At 32.7% G+C, this 18067-nt stretch overlaps 1 protein-coding gene across 2 annotated transcripts in view; it reads left to right on the plus strand.

The window, feature by feature from the left end:
- LOC150106935 (dual specificity tyrosine-phosphorylation-regulated kinase 4-like) overlaps window positions 1-18067 on the plus strand; it is a 285443-nt gene that overhangs the window by 740 nt on the left and 266636 nt on the right. The gene's annotated exons all lie outside the window — the stretch shown is intronic.

Here is an 18067-nt window from a genome sequence, read left to right on the forward strand (position 1 = left end):
ATGAATATGATTCTTGTATACTGATATGTGATACTTGCATGTAATGGTCTTCATTTATATTAAGCCAAAGCATATCTGAATAAATTAAATCCAGTCATAGTCATTTTTATTCTAAAAGGAACTAATTTTACTATAAACCAAACTTCTGAGTAACAATCGTCAGCTGGCGAGTTTATTAGCAGTATTAGTACGCTATGGACTGAGTCCTTAACTCTTTATTCCTTCATCTGATTGAAGAAATTATGTGGATGGTGTGTTATTAAGCTATAAGCTCTGACCATGGCTGGTAACGGCAATAACCGAGCCTTAGTTAAAACTTCATTGGCTACCGCATTGCCATCCGTTACCCTGGTTCTCAATTCCAACCTAATACACTATATATTTATATTTATTTATTTATTTATTTTTATTTATTGAAATATGAATTCTTAAGTTCTTTCTTAAAGTTCTTAAAAGAACTGGGCAATGGACTGAGTCCTTGACTCTTTATCCCGTCATCTGAATGAATAAAATCTGTGTGGATGGAGTGTTATTGAGCTAAAAAGTTCTAGTCATGGCTGGGTAACGGCAATAGCCAACCCTCAGTTAAAACTTCATTGGCTACAGCATTGCCATTTGTTACCCTGGAAGTCCTAAAAAGGACTTTTGGCTTCTGAGAGCTTTGTTTTCCCACACCAAATTTCCCCACACCAAATATGAATTGAAATATGTTTCTACTTTTTTTATAGCTAAAGTTAATAAGAAATAATTTACTGTTTATTGTAATATGCTACAATATATAAAACTACTTTCATATTATAATACAATATAAATAAAATTATATAATTTATTATAGTATACTATAATATATAAAAAATACTGGAATTTTTTCAGTATAGAATGTACCTGTATATATTAATATTAATATTTTTTTATTAAAATAATTTTAATTATTCTAAACTTTTGCATACATGCATACATATGTTAGTGCTAGCGTTTTAATCACTTCAAAACGCGATTTTTGTTTATTGAAATAATACTTTTGATATAAAATGATATCAAAATTTTAGTTTATTATTATTTTTTTATTTTTGATGAATCTTAAGGAAGCAAATTAAAGTTCTTGCGTTATGAACGGTGCCTTTTTATACTAGTATAAAAGTATATTATAATAAAAAAGCGTAGTAACAGATTAACAGTATTTATTTTTATGTTCCATCATTTTTTATTAAAATGAAAAAGAAATTAAGAATAAAATTAATTGTAAACTATAATATTTTATTTAAATTCATAAGAAAAATTTAAAATTTCATAAATATTAAATAGATTTTTATTTATAAATAAAGACACTTTTATTTTTTTATATAGTATAAAGTAAATAATATTTGCTTGCGCGGGAAATCATTTGAAAAGAAGTATTTGCCTTAATACTTCTTTGACTTTTGAACTTTTGAGAATTTGAGGAATTTTTGGAATTATTAACGATGTCCGATCACACACAGTTCCCGAAAACAATAAAGAGGATTTAATTATTGAGGTTTTCCGAACTTGATTAAATATTAGGTTCTATGACAATGTTGTCAGTTATTTTCATCATTTTTGCAAAAAAAAAAGTTTTTTGTAAAACTTTGCACGAGAATAGGAACTAATTAAACATGAATGTGAATAGGATTGAGAACTGCTGTCACGGCTGAACCCCGGGACACAAGAAAGTACTTATTTCCATTCTAACTCTCCAGAAAAACGGAACGTTATTTGCTTACAACAGCAACTTGACGCGATCAGTGTTGATCCATTCGAAGGACATTCTCTAAATTCAGTACTTCAGTCGACCAAATGAAAATCTGCACACACGAGGTAAAAATTTTGTTTTATATTCTGTATAGCACATTTTTACTTTAAACCGAAACCTTTAGTGTCACAAGAAAAGTGTAGCTAATCTTATTCAAACGGTAAAAGGGCCAGAGAAAATTAAACACTTTAAGCACAGAAAGGAATAAACTTTGCTTATTAACCTTAGTGGGAAAATCAGGTCAAGGAGAAAATCTGTAAGTTGAGAAAATTCATTATGTGCTCGAGTCGCGCTATGGGTCCTTGCAAGAAATTATTTAAGAAGAGTGGGAGGGATAAATCTGTATTGGCTACCTGCCTAATGGTTTTAAACTCAAGTGGGATACGCTATTAGTTTTTTAAGTACCTAAATATCATTTAATTCCCCCACCGTTTCTTACTTATTTTTATTTCAAGCATAAACAAAAAAAGAATCAACAAAAAATAAAATACATTTTAGCTAACGCAGCATGTACGAAGATAAAAGAAAATGCCTTTCCATTGTAGCAATGAATCGAAATCGAAACAATAAAATATTTATTCACTGATGCGTAGTTGCAAAAAAAAAAAAAAAGATTTAAAACAATACCAGGCACGAGATAGGAGCCAACTTTACTTTCAACAGTACTGATGATAGCACGCACGGCATGATGAGTGTCAATTTAATAAAAAAAAAATAGCCGCATTTAAAATGTAGGGGTTCCATTTTCGTCTTTGCCGATGGTGATTAAAATAATCTATCGCTAAAACGACAAACCTTAATTGAATAATTAGTAAAAATATCGTTGATTTCCTTGTATGTTCAGTTGATGGCTTTTTAGTGACAAAGGAAAAAAAGCTAAGACCAAATGACTATGAGCGTGTATAGAAGCATCGTTAAGATGGTTATTAAACTGTATAAAAATCCATAATTTAAGAGAGATTCTAATTGCGCAATTAACTTGATTTGATGTGGAGTAGTCCAAAAAACTCAGCCCTGACTTACTAACAGGATTGAAAATAAATCTTTCTAGTTGCAGCTAACGGGATCTCTTCCACTAATAAAACTTGTCGATCTTCATTTAGAGACGTATTGAGGTTTAAGTCTCATGCATGATTGGGAAAACACTGCCATACGAGTCATATCCGTTTCTATGTAATCCATCAATAGGCCATATCATATCAATGATATCATTCCTTCTACTGTTTGTTATTGTATCTGAACTAATAATTTTGAAATTTAAAAGCAAATACCATCCATACATATTTTATTGAGAATTAGTTAAAACTAAGAATATAACTTTATTGTAAATATAATTTTTTAACTAATTTTTTTTAAACTTTCTCTAAAATTTTAATCTTTACAACATTTAATTTTAATCAAGTAATAGGCCTTTTTATTTTTTTAATAAGGTAAATATCTTTAATTTAGAATTGAGGTAAGTAATTTGGGGTAGTGAGCATTTGAGAGGCTGAATCAATCGACCGTGAAATGCGGTGATTGATTCATTCAATCCAATACTCTTGGAGGGTAATGGATGGCAATGCTGTAGCCAGTGAAGTTCTGACTGAAGCTCGGCTATTGCTGTTAAACTCCTGCCATGATCAGAGCTTTAATTGCTCAATAACACCTTATCCCTACACTGTCCTCTACAAATAACGGGGAAGATGAAAAGCATTCTTGCTTCGCCCCTTTAAGCCAGTCTTTATAAGGACTATATAAGTAATTTGGTTCATTTTTAACCTAATTAATTTCTAGATACTTTATTATGTTATATTGTTAATCAAGATACTTTCTAATATTTTATTATTATAAATCAATCTTACCGCTTTAGTATTTTGTTACTTTTAATTATTAAAGAAGTATTAATGCATAGTCAATTAATGGAAGTATATATATATATATTTAGTTTTTTTATTATATTATTTATTTTGTCAATTATTTAATATATAGCTCTTGGTTTATCTATTATTTTATTTGTTTCAATAATACACCCTTTAGTTTATTTAGAAATCAAGTGTTAAGTTATTCAAAGCAGATGTAAACCTTCTGATCTGGAAGAATGAAGAGGTGATTGATTCATTCAATCCAATACCCTTGGAGGGTAATGGATGGCAATGCTGTAGCCAATGAAGTTCTAACTGAGGCTCGGCTATTGCTGTTACCCTCTTGCCATGATCAGAGCTTTAATTAATAGCTCAATAACACCTTATCCCTACACTGTCCTCTACAGATAACGGGGAAGATGAAAAGCATTCTTGCTTCGCCCTTTTAAGCCAGTCCTTATAAGGAAACCTGCTGATCAGGAATATGATCGAGAGACAAATAATCAACCGTGAGATGCGGTGATTAATACCCTTGGAGGATAATGAATGGCAATGCTGTAGCCAATGAAGTTCTAACTGAGGCTTGGCAATTGCTGTTACCTCTTGCCATGATCAGAGCTTTAATAGTTCAATAACACCTTATCCCTACACTGTCCTCTACAGATAACGGGAAAGATGAAAAGCATTCTTGCTTCGCCCCTTTAAGCCAGTCCTTATAAGGAAACCTGCTAATCTGCCTTTGGTCCAACCAAAACACATTAAATAAAATCTCCCTGCTTGCTCTACAAAGATACAAGGGAGATTTTATTTATAAGACCAGAAATTTGTATTTTTATAAGATTTATTCTTTGTATGTAGTCTATGTCTGGGTTTTACTAATTTTATGTTTTCAATTTCTTCTTCACGTATTAAAAGACAGTTCAAATTCAGGAAATTACAGTGGAATTAGGGAAATAATCTAGAGTTAAATGCTAACAATTATTAATGAACTATGTATATGTGCTTTTGTGGGATATTTTTAAATGTATATAATTATAAACCTCTAAAGATGTGGTATGCAAAGGTACTTAAGTCGATGTCACATAAATCAGAATTTCCAATCCCTAATCTGGTGATTATGAGCGAAAGTGACACAGTAACTTGCCTTCTGAGACGTTGGAATGCTGCAACATTCAATCATTTGACCCACGGTGTTGGTCACCTACGTTAGTTCGAATATCGACACAGAAACTTTATGATAGATTTTAATAGAGGATCAGCAGTTGATTCATAAGATTTTAAACCAACGAGAAATCCGACAGATTACTTTTTTTTAAAAATGTTTAATTTTAGCTTCATTAAAATCTTAAAATCACTTAGTTCCATCATCCATCCTCCTGCTGTTACCCTTAATTTTATTTTATCTTATAATTTTCTCTTCTTGCTCTTGTGACACTTTTAATAATCTCTAGCTACCTTAGAGTTTTTGTCATCAATGCATGCTCCAATAAAAATTTTCCTTTCATGCGAAGCTTTCAAAAATAGTTGTAGTTTCTCTTGAGGGTTTTTTAATACCTCCTTTGACACGTAGCTACATCTGGTGTCATCCCCATCAGATTAATTTTCGGCATCATTTTCCTTTTATTAAAAAAAGTCAATGTGTGCATATGGCAGAGGGAGAGACAGAGAGAAGATCGATGACAATATTCTCCTCTGTCGTCCTTCCTCCGCATCTTTCATCCATATGTTCAAGTCTTTAATGAGTTTCCCGAATGGTAAAGAAGAGAACTTTTGGTTTTAATTCAGACCGATCTAAGAGATTTTTCTTCTTTTTTTTTTCTGAAAAAAGTACCTCAGGTAATTTCGTTTTGAATGAGGGTTTCATTATTCTAAGTCAAATCTCCTTTTATTTCTGTAGCAAGACAAAACAAACTACTTTTTGGACGAGCTTCCAACGAATGTGGCTTTTCAGTGTAGAGAAAATTACCGCAATTCTTTGCGTGACGTTCAAATAAGACGAAGGCCATACGGATTATAGCGTGGACACTTCGTCTGTCAGCGTAAATGAAATGAAGTTCTAAATAAAAAGTAAATGAAAAATAAAGTAGGCATTTGTAATTGTTTAACTTTATTAAAATGTCGCATTGCTGCAGTGTCAACACGATTAATCGACCTTTTCAACAATTCCTATTTCGCGTTTCTGTCTTTCTTGTGATGCCATTGGTACTGCGATTTTAATTACATTTGCCCATCCTCTCTCTTTTATGTGGAAAGATGGGTGTTCTAATCCAGATGAGGATGCGCGAAACCTCAGAGTTTCAAACGGAGTTGGCAGATCACGTTGGAGGGGAGGAATTTTATTTCCAGAAATATTTGCTTCATCCTAGGAAACAACACACTGGCCTCACACAGTCTTAGTCCCTACGGAGGCAATTGCAGCAAACCATATAATCTTTTCCTGTCTCTCATCCCAGATATAGTCTTTCTTAATTTCCTATTTTATCTTAGCAGATATACATATATCCGTTCTCCAGCTGTTTTATAGGATTCTCTCTCTTTCTGTTCTCTCTCTCAGTCTAATCTTGATGCTTTATTTTAGTCACCTACTTCTTTCCTAATTGTCGTCCAGTTATTTATTCAGTTTCATCCTACCTATATTCATATTCTTCTGTCTTGTTACTTTTTCTCTTTCCATTTAAATATTCTTTCTTATCATCTTTCCTTATTCACACATTTCTCACTTTACGATTTGTTAATCTCTCTCTCTTTCTCTCTCTCTCTCTCTGTTATCTTACCCTCTACACTTCCACATACTTCCTCTCTCTTTTTAAATGATCTATATTCTTTCTTTCTTCTCTTTTCTTTCCTCCTTTGTGCTTATTTATATCTTTACCTTCTAATATCTTCTGTCTTCCTTCCTCTTCCTTTGTAAATCTTTCTTTATCTATTTCTCTTTCAGTTTTTTTTGCTCGTGTTTCTCTTTTTTTCTTATAGAAATCTTCACCCAAATTTTCTCTCTTCGCTTCATTTCTTCCCTCCATATCATTTTCCTTCGTTCTCTCATTTTTCTCTTTATCTCCTTCCCCATCCTCTTTGTCGGTGTCTGTCATTTCCCTCTCTATATCTTTCTCTGCATGCATATCGCTTCTTTTTTGTCTGTGATTTTATTTCTGAAATACTTATTTTTGCATATTCGAAAATAAACTGAAATTTTTTCTCTGTTTTTCACCCAGACCACCCCTCCCACGAACTCTAATTACTGATATCATGATGGTTAAACTTTTATCTACATTCCTTTCGACCTCACTACAGTGAATTATGTAACGATTCTCAATCCCATCGACTGGTATCCTTGCTATCACTATCACCGAGCTTATCTGTTATTTTATTTATTTGTTTAAGCTTCTCAGCACTACCCTGCCAATAACTCCCATGTAAATATGGCTGTCTGCCAAACAGTCGGGAATTTTCCATTTGCAGTATGCAATTTTAGCATTTCCTTGTTTAAAGCTATATTAGCCTCGTTAACCACCACACTTCAGCATAGACTTAATGTAACTGACAAAAATCACTTGATAGAATTAAATAATTGTCAACGAAAGTTATCGAATGAAGAAGGTATCCGGAGAGTTCATCGAAAAGGTAATTAATCGAAAGACAATTCATCGAAAAGGCAATTAATCAAATGAATAATTCATCGAACGACAATTCGTCGAAAATACAATTGATAGAAAAAAAACAATTCACCGAAAGTTGAACTTTTCGAAAATGTTCTGATAAAAGTGATCCATTCAGAACAAATACTGAACCGTGTAGAGTAAGAAAGCAATGCTACTTTAATAGGGAATAATTATAGAACAATATGGTTTCTTATTGTCTTTCTTGCTCAATAAGTGTTTCAATTGTCTATTCATAGAACTGATTTGCCTGTTTCCGGGAGGGAAAAGCCTAGCCTACGCAGCTCCATTATTATTATTATTATTATTATTATTATTATTATTATTATTATTATTATTATTGTTACTAGTAGTAATATGCGACTTCAATACAGCAATTATCATGGGATGAATTTTATTCATCCCATAATAATTCTGTTTGAATTATTGTGGGATGAATAAAAGTTTCAAATAGCGAATCTGAATCAGATTCGTTATTTGAAATAGCGAATTCGGTGAATTGTTTTGTCGATGAATTGTCTTTCGATTAACTCGTTTTTCGATGAATTTTCATGGAACCATGAAGAAAATACACAAAAATATAATTAACATCAGTGCTGAATAAAACCAGTTGAAATACGAGTCACATTTTAAGAGAATATTCTTTGCTAACTGCTAAATCATCTCGATTTATAATTAGACCATCCTCCAGTGTGTGTGTGTGTGTCTCCAGTAGTGACTCCATATAAGTACTATTTTCCCGTATTTTATTTTGCTATTTGAGATTCATACAGATTTATAACATTTTTATTTTCAAAATTAGTGCCAATTTCTTTCAAAAGGTGGCACAGCGCTTACTGAATATTTTTATTTTTTATTTTTAAAATTAGTGCCAATTTCTTCCACAAGGTGGCCACAGCGATTACTGAATATCTTTTCAGCGTATTAACACCCGGTTGAATAATTTGATTATTGCATTTAGATTTCCATTTTAAACTAAACTGGTAATTTTTCTGTGCATTGTATAATGGCACATAAAAATCGCAAAAGGCCTCGGTAGTCGAAGTAGAAAGCTTTTAAATCCACAGGCTATGGCTTTAACTCTTACAAGTAATAATAGGCATGGATGTTTGTAAGTATCCATTTCAGATAAGACCACATCTATAGGAATTTAATATATATACTTAAGTATATATTATATACTTAATTTAAGGCGTCATAAACTGTATAAAGAAAGCTCAGCTTAGTGTTTACAGCACATATCATACTTTAGCTGGTTATTTTGTCTATTTAATGAATGTATAGCCATTCAGCGAAAAGTGAAGTGTTATTTAACTTTGTAAATTCAATTAGAGAATGTTCTCAATATGAAACTTGAATATGAGACTTGAGAGCGAAAAGAAATAGAGGGCGCTGAATAATGCATTGAAATACATACATGGCAGAAACCAGAATGCAACCAACAGGAAAAAATTAACTATATATAATTAAATCCAAACATTAAACATAAAATAAACATTAATAAATATAATATAATGGATAATCTTGTTTAAATTTATTATATAAATATATAAATTCAGTGAAAAATATACTGAGAAGAGAACACCATTATATTATTTATATAATGAAACTTATTTACGATGTTAATAAGAATAGCGTACTTCTGACTTCAATCGTGAGATTTTGTATTGTTTTAACAAATAATGGCACATATTTTCATACTTAAAATGTTTTTCGAAGATATTTATGCGACAAGCAATAGTGTTGAGGTATTTTAAATAAAACATATTTGAATTAATATTTAATATGACTTAAAATTGATTTTCATGAATATTTCATTTATATATTTGAATAGACTGACTTGGACAAATGAGTAAGGTTGTAGTTTTAATATTAAGAAGTGTAAGGCGTTGCATTTTGGAGTACAGAAATATAAGGATGTGTACTATATCGATGGCACTGTACCGCAGGAAGTAGATGACATTCGAGACTTGGGAGTGATAGTTGACAGGAGTGAAGTTTTGAGGGCATATTGCAAATATTCGCAAGGACTACACATCGTAGCGCCGCTATGATACGAAGTACACTAACATGTAGGGATAAGGAGGTGGTTGTGGTACTATATAAAGCACTGAGCAGACCACACTTGGACTAACGTGCTTAGATTTGGTCACCTGGATTTCGATGTGATGTGGAAACATTGGAGAAGGTCCAGAGACGAGTGACTAACCCTGAAATGTTGACTATGGGGAGAAGTTGAAGCAATGTGGATTGCAGAGTTTGGTGGATAGGAGGAAAAGAGGTGATATGCTAGAGACGTTTAAGTTAGTGAGATGATTTTATCGGATTAATCCAGAGGGGATTATAAAAAGAGTAGAAGATGAAAGGAGAAGAACCAGAGGTCATTCCTGGAAGTCATGTAAAAGTGTGATGAAGAAGGATGTGAGGAATAGATTTTTTACATGGAGAATTGTCAGTGAATGGAATGCATTACCAAAAGATGTTGTTAATGCAAGGAGTATTAAGGATTTTAAGATTCAGTAAAATTAAGATAAATATGTTGTCACCTGAGTGAACCCCATCGTGGGAGGTTCTTCCGACTCCATGGAGGTTGCAATAATAATAACTGTTAATTAACATTGATTTTTCCATTTTAAAAGTTATCACAATTACTTAAATGTGTCCTGGTAAAACGGATTTTTTTATTGCAGATCTCTCTCTCTATGTGTTTTAAATACGTAATTAAAATATGATTTTATTTAGTTTTGTTTCTCCTCATATAGAAGCTTTCATCGTTTCTCAGTATTCACTCAGAGAATATTAGCCGCGACACGATCAAACATTAACCCTGAACTACATCACTATATTACTAGCATATATCTATTTACTAGAATTTTGTAGTCACCATAGCTCTACTATATTGCCTTTATTTGGGAAAATATGGGCTTGAATCCAGGTTTTCTAACTCTTTTGAGTTCGAGAGACCTGTTTCTATTTTGTGGGTTTTTCATTCCATAGGATAGAAAATCGGACAACAGATGTATGAAAATTTTTAAAAATATTATATTATAATGCGTAATATTATGAAGATATGATTAATCCTCCTATTACACATTTAAATTTCTGTAAAACAACTGGTTATAATAGGCTAATTCGTTTAGGGGAAGATGATGCAATCATGCATACAGTTATGTAATGCGGGTGCGCGATATTTACAGGGGTAATGTAAACGTCTAAAGAAACCTGCACTTAGCATCACGTCCACGAAAGATTATAAGTCTATCATATATCAGTACTGTGATCTGGTTATGGGTTATATAATCGAAACCCACTTCTAGAAATTGGATACGGAAGTTTTTTCACTCATTCCATGCAGGAAGATATCGGTATTACACCTGGAGATGAAATTACCTATATGCTAATGACATTCATAAATATTCACATGGCAATGAAGCTGAGATCTATATCCTGTTGGTTGGAAAACAGAATTTTATCCATTGGTCAACTTCGTAGGTAGCTTTGGTTGAAACCAGTTAAATAACACGCCATTACATGAACTAAAATCGAACAATTTATTAAGAATATCTAGTGCCTAATATAAAATACTACTAGCAAGGGAACTGCTTTAAAAATTTCCACCACAGAACTAAATATTTACTTTTAAAGGGAAGTATTGATGGATGTACTGGTTATTACATTTATTGGATAAGACTGATGGTGTTCTTAACGTGATAACCAGAAGATAGATGATGATGTTGTGTGCTTTAAACTGTAGGTGACATCTTTTGTTGGAAAAATTAACTGATTACTTTTTCAGAGCCAATCATATAGAATGCAGAGCGACAGCTGAAACGACTCATTGGTAGATGCACTTCAAATCTTTAGGCCACTAAGACACGACATTATAAAAGGACAGAAAACTCTTTTATTAGCACAGAAAGGAAGTAGTTGGAATTTTCGATTAGCACTACAAGGTAGTAGAGCATTATAGTGATTGAGCTGGCTTGCTTCTTGCCGCGCCTTGTGATTGCTTCCCAGAGGGTTGAAAATTACTTGGATAGTGGCAGTAATTAAGACGATAAGCGACTGTATAAAAGCTGTGTTAACGAATAAGGAAGCTCGGCTAGATCGTTAGTATTTTGCTACTGATGCTGGGAAATAATTGTGAATGAATAGGAGAGAAATCATTTATTAAAAAATAATGAATTAGCTGGTATGTTGTTGTAAACAAAATGCATTTATTAATACTTTTATATGCATATATTAAGGCAATAAATGCAGTTTATTAACTACCTTGGAGTAGTTATGGATAAAACATATCAGAATCATACCATATCAATCATCATTTTTTTGGATGCTATCATCTGGTTATTAATAACCAGAAATAACCACTCTATCCTAAGTATAATTACGTATTCACATCTATATGAACTGAACGAATGTGATTTTTTACAACCCATTATAACTTCTTAACCTCACAGTTAATTTTCATGGCATATATTCAACTTTGATCATGTTGGAAAATATAATCCTTATAAGGACTGGCTTAAAAGGGCGAAGCAAGAATTCTTTTCATTTTCCACGTTATCTGTAGAGGACAGTGTAGGGATAAGGTGTTATTGAGCTATTAAAGCTCTGATCATGGCAGGAGAGTAACAGCAATAGCCGAGCCTCAGTTAGAACTTCATTGGCTACAGCATTGCCATCCATTATTCTCCAAGGGTATTAATCATCGCATCTCACGGTCGATTACCATCTCGTTGCCATTGGAAAATATGGAAAATATAAATATAAATAAACATAAAGGAAATAATAAAATGGTCTTTGTTTTATATACCAGAAAGAAAATGGTGTATAGTTTCATTCTAATTAAACTTTGCATTTTTAGAGAAATACTTTCTGTATTTTTATCAAATTTTTAAGAAATCAGATGAATCTAGGTGATTTTAAAGCGTAAAGATAACATTCAGACAATATCGATGGTGGCCTAAATAAAAGGATGTGAAAAAGGACATTTCACATCCTTTTATTTAGGCCACCATCGATACATCACTGGCATCAGGATGTTTAAATAATATATAAATCTTAGAATGCATTTTCAGCTAGTGTGATGCAAAATTCATACAGTTTTATATAAGAGCGTGCAATAATAATCATTGCATAGCAGTAAATAGATGGTTTGTAACGAAATAAAGAATTAAATAAAGAATAGATGAAATAAGTGAGTAAAGAGAGGATATATGAGAAGGGAAGAACAATTTCATCGATTAGAGGAATTCGAAAACAAAAGCGATGGCTTAAAAGTAGGAGAGAAGTAGTCCCAAAAAGTATGTAATTTGTTATCAAAAAGAACGAAACCGGTGCCGGAGTACAAAGTGGTAAGAAAGAGGTGATAAAAATGCAGCTCTGAATGGTTCTATTTTTAGGAATAGTAGAAAAGCTCTAAGAACATTAAAGAACAACGACATTTTTTTCAGTAATTAGATGATTCTAAATTTCAAATGAAAAGTTGCGAAGAATGATGTGTGATAATATAAAGCAATGAGTAAGTAAGTAGAGCTTATGTGTGATTTAATAAATATCTATTTTATACTTTATCTACTAAGGAAGAACAACTTGGCGATAGGACAAATGGGCAACAGCCAACCACAGGTATCCCTTCCAATACCTTTATCATCTACTAACCTGATTTCAAGGCTTGACGACCAACCAATTGAACTGCTGGATCAAAACTTTCCAGGACTTTAGAGCCAATACAATTAGGATGACCATACAGTAAAGCAATAGATGTTGAGCGCCATAGGAATGATTTTTTTGGAAGCATTTGAACTGTTGTTGGACCAGCTGTATTTATAGGAGTGTCGATATTTTAATTGGTGGAAGAAATCCGGAAAGAGGAGCATGACACCGAGGCTGCTGTACTTGCGGTTAAAACTGGTCAAAGAAACATAAGACAGAACCTATTCTAGAAGATTGTGGCAAAAAAGGAACGAATAAAGAATGTGGTGGCATCATGGTATCAAGAATTCTAAGGCGATTCTACGCTACTTAAAGAGTATGGGGTGAATTTTATGCTACTTGCATAACAAGATTTATTTCATTTTATGTGTTACTAATACTTTTTCAATTTGGAACTAACCTGTATATTTTATAATTACTTAAACTTTTTATCATCTATATATAATAGTCATTTAAAACTTGTTCTTACACGGACAGTTTAGTTATTTTATCTTTTTTTATATCATATTTGATATTAAGAAAGTTGTTTTAAACTTTGATCTAAACAAGTTGTCTCTCAGTATACCTTTCACCTATCTGTACTATCGCCAGTTGTCACCGAACTAAATATTCAGATTCCTTATCGCTGTTTAGTAGTAGAAGGCTTTAAATATAAGTATTCCGAGATGGAATATGTGTTCCAAAATGTAATCTATTGACAATTGACAATTGACATTTATGTCTTTAGGGGTGAAGCAAGATGCTTTTCATATTCCCCGCTATCTGTCCTGGTTACTGTGAGGGTAAAATTTACGAGCAGTTTGCTCGCCCTGAATGGGCATGGAGATTATGTATCGCTATAGGAGGCTAATATAGTTTTTGGTCTTCTATATTTAAATATGTCCGTTGGCTCGTATGCTGCAGCTTGTTGAACCAAATCGTTGGGATGTGTGGACGTCTTTAGAAAAAATTTGGAAGCTAAGGATTGTAGATAAGAGAGAATATAGGGAATATTTGTGTCTCTGTGGAGTTGGCTGTTTCTAACATACCACGGAGCGTTCAGAATCATCCTCAAGCACTTGTTCTGCACTCGCTGTATCTTAATAATGTTAGTATTAGAGGTGTGGCTCCAGGCTGGAGAGGCATAGGTGATTATAGGACGAATCTAATCTATATCTGTTCAAAATCTATATTAATAATTTCTGTACAATATTATCTGTACTCCTGTAACATATTTACTATTATGCTATATTAACTGTTGATTGTAATTTCATTTCGTTTTTAAATTAAATTAATATCAATCGTAATGCTAAATAAGTTATGGTTTTTTTTTTGTTCTTCTATTTCCATGCAATTACAGATTGTTCCGATCATACACGAATCTGTTCCGATCATACACGAATATTTGAGGGAAAACTTCGTTTTTAGTATTGCATTACGTATTGTTTTTGTAACAATTCAGCTTACTTTAAGTGGAACCTCTTTCTTCTAGCAGATCAGTACTCCATAGTTTACGTTTCTTAAACTGTGTTCAGGTAAAAGGTGGTAGAGTAGTGTAAAGTAAAATTAACAGATCACTAAACTCGTTGATAATTGTTATTGAATATTTTTTATGCTAAAACAGACCGCTGTGGAATACCATAATTTAAACATGTTGTAAACATGATTATGAATTAAACTTAGCATATGTGAATAAATAAATTAAAAATATATAAAATTTATGACGCCTATATATTTCTTCCTTATTATCATCAAGGAGAATAAAGCATCAGTTAATCAACATTCAAAAATGACATAAGTCATAACTTATTTGCAATTTCATCGAATATATCAAAGGCATTGTGTACATCTAGCAAAAACTACTGAAATTAATTCCTGATTTAGTGCGAGATAAAGGTTTTAGCAAAGAATATTCAGTATTTAACTTTTTGCTGCATCCAAACATTATTAGAAATTAGAAACGTTTTTTCTTCCAAAATATCATTAATTTTTTTATTAATTTTCCTAATATATTTGGGGATAGAGCCTAGTAGCTCAGTTGGTTTCGATGATACAATAGCTTGGAAAGACCACCTGGGTTCAAATCCCGTGTAGGATACGAAGAACCTTCATCAGGGCTTTTCATATGAAGATGAGTTAGCCAATCTCATACGGGAGTGAGATTCCACCCTATCATCGAATAATGGTTACGAAATCTAAGGATCTCTTGGACGATTATAGCAGCTTACGATAAACAACCCGAGTTCATTTTTATTAAGGATCTTTTTTTTTTACATCTCTATAAAACGTTGTTTTGAAAGATTAGAATAAACACCATGTATACTACTTATGCACAAGTTATATGCTTTATTATTAAACGATTATTTAAATTTTCTTAGAAATAATAATGTAATATATATTTTATTTTTTAATTAAAACAGAAAAAATTAGATTATCAGAAATATATTTTAAAATTATAAAACTACTGCAGACACCTATTTTTGTTTTCAATATTCTGTATTCAAATATTCTTGTGTCGATGTCGATTTTTGTGTCGATTTCTTATGTTAATCAGGGTGAAGGATTCATTCAATCCAATACCCTTGGAGGGTAATGGATGGCAATGCTGTAGCCAATTAAGTTCTAACTGAGGCTCGGCTATTGCTGTTACCCTCCTGCCATGATCAGAGCTTTAATTTCTCAATAACACTTTATCCCTACACTGTCCGCTACAGATAACGGGGAATATGAAAAGCATTCTTGCTTCGCCCCTTTAAGCCAGTCCTTTTAAGGGTAAGGACTTATGTCAATCAAAGTTGAACAATCGACCGTGAGATGAGATGCGGTGATTGATTCATTCAATCCAATACCATTGGAGGGTAATAGATGGCAATGCTGTAGCCAATGAAGTCCTAACTGAGGCTCGGCTATTGCTGCTACCCTCCTGCCATGATCAGGGCTTTAAAAGCTCAATAACACCTAATCCCTACAATGTCCTCTACAGATAACAGAGAATATGAAAAGCATTCTTGCTTCGCCCCTTTAAGCCAGTCCTTATAAGGACTTATGTCAATCAACATAAGTTTTATACCTAAAACTTATGTGAAATAATCAGTATAAGTTTTAGATGGTTTGTGAGAGTGGGCGGTGATCAATACACTTGGAGGGCAATGGATTGCAATACTGTAGCCAACGAAGCTCTAACTGAGGCTTGGCTATTGCTGTTACCCTCTTGCCATGATCAGAGCTTTAATAGCTCAATAACACCTTATCCCTACACTTTCCTCTACAGATAACGGGGAAGATGAAAAGCATTCTTGCTTCTCCCCCCCTTAAGCCAGTCCTTATAAGGAAGTTTTAAATAGGGAAGGTTGAAGTACTGTCTCGCTATTAAATTCTCAAATTTTCTATAGAGATCGAGATATTATGTTAAGGCGAGGAGGAATTCCAAAAGTTTTCAATATTCTTTATTCAGTTCTAAACAAGACTGATTATTGTGAAAATGAACAACTTACGTTGTTCCTATCTACGTAAGCTTATAAACAAACCTATGGTAAATGTTTTGAGCAAAGGATTTGTCTTCTAATTTTGTCAATTTTATTTATATTTTATGAGTTATATATTTGCATTTTAATTTATTTTCCCATAGTCCAGAAACTTTTACTGTTTCCTCTTCTATACACATCGTCTCTTTTTTCCGGCTGTCGGCCATTGGCATCAGAAATTTAATGTTCTAATGGTGCTGTTAACACCATCTAAACAGTGTGTGTCAAATCGCATGCGTTCTTTATTTAAAGAGCCCATTGAATGGGCTCTCATATCAAACAGAAGATTCGCATCCGGTCTTTCCGATGAAAGGGGGATCTTGACACCGATTGAACTGCGGAGGCTTTTCCTAATAACACAGTGAATACAAATTTAGTTGAGCAACAAACGTTTTATAGTTTTCTTCATTTTGAACTGATCAGAGTGTCATCGGTCAATAGCAACGATTTCGGGCGAATAAAATAACCCGGATTTAAATACCGTATAATGTAGTATGAGCAGCACTTATAAAGACTTTTCAGCTGAAGGTGAGTTAACTTGTCTCATTGGTAAGATTTTCTCTCTCTCTGAAACACATTTTTCTCCTGTCAAAACAGGCCCATTCAAATCAAACCAAATCTAAGAGTGATATTGAGTTATGTACAACCAATTATGTAACCAACTATGGCTACGAAACCAGTGTATTATGTTTGTTAAATGCGTATGCTCTTGAAGCCACTTTGCCTGTCACCTCTGTGTGAGATCGCTTACTCACTTTCATATTATAAACAACAGATATGAGTTAGGATAAACTGCCTTTTTGAAATATTGACCGAGCTATGGCGTTCTTCTAAGCTTCAGGAAGCTAAATAATAGGCTGATCTATAATCGGAGTTGATTGAGCAGCTATCTTAAGATTTTCAGGATTGCTATAAATAAAGTGATGACACTGTATCTTTTATAGCGATGAACCCGGTTCGAGCTTCAAAATTCTGCACGCCATTGTGCAAATACATAACATTTTCTTTATGTATTTTTATGTAACAACTGACAGGGGAAATGTGTCCTATAACTTCGGCACTAAACTATTCCTTTTTAATAATCGTTAGATGTAGATTTTTGTTTTCCTTCTGAGGTAATGGATATTATAAATTCGTCATTATTTTATAGCAAATAAATTCAATTGGCATTCGCTTTTACCATAATGCTTACGAGAATACAACCTTTTAGCAATGAAGTTGTCTTGGCCTGCAATACAGAGATGATTTTTCCAAACTTGAATTTTTAAGAAAATAGAGTATCTACATAAACTTTTCATATAATAAATAATGGTAATAAAGTAAATAACAATAGTTATATATAAAAATATGAAAGTTTCAATTATAAATTCAAATTTATAAAAAACAAAGTCTCATACACCTTTTCATTTTTAAAGAGTAAATAGTACTTGAATGAATATGGCGAATAACAATTAACAATGGATGGGGGATTTGATTGCGATATTCAATCCAATACCATTGGAGGGTAATGGATGGCAATGCTGTAGCCAGTGAAGTTCTAACTGAGGCTCGGTTATTGCTGTTACCCTCCTGCCA

This window comes from Typopeltis vanoorti, chromosome 5, assembly GCF_054136105.1.
Source record: "Typopeltis vanoorti isolate ZY-2024b chromosome 5, IOZ_Tvanoo_1.0, whole genome shotgun sequence".
Taxonomy (NCBI): domain Eukaryota; kingdom Metazoa; phylum Arthropoda; class Arachnida; order Uropygi; family Thelyphonidae; genus Typopeltis; species Typopeltis vanoorti.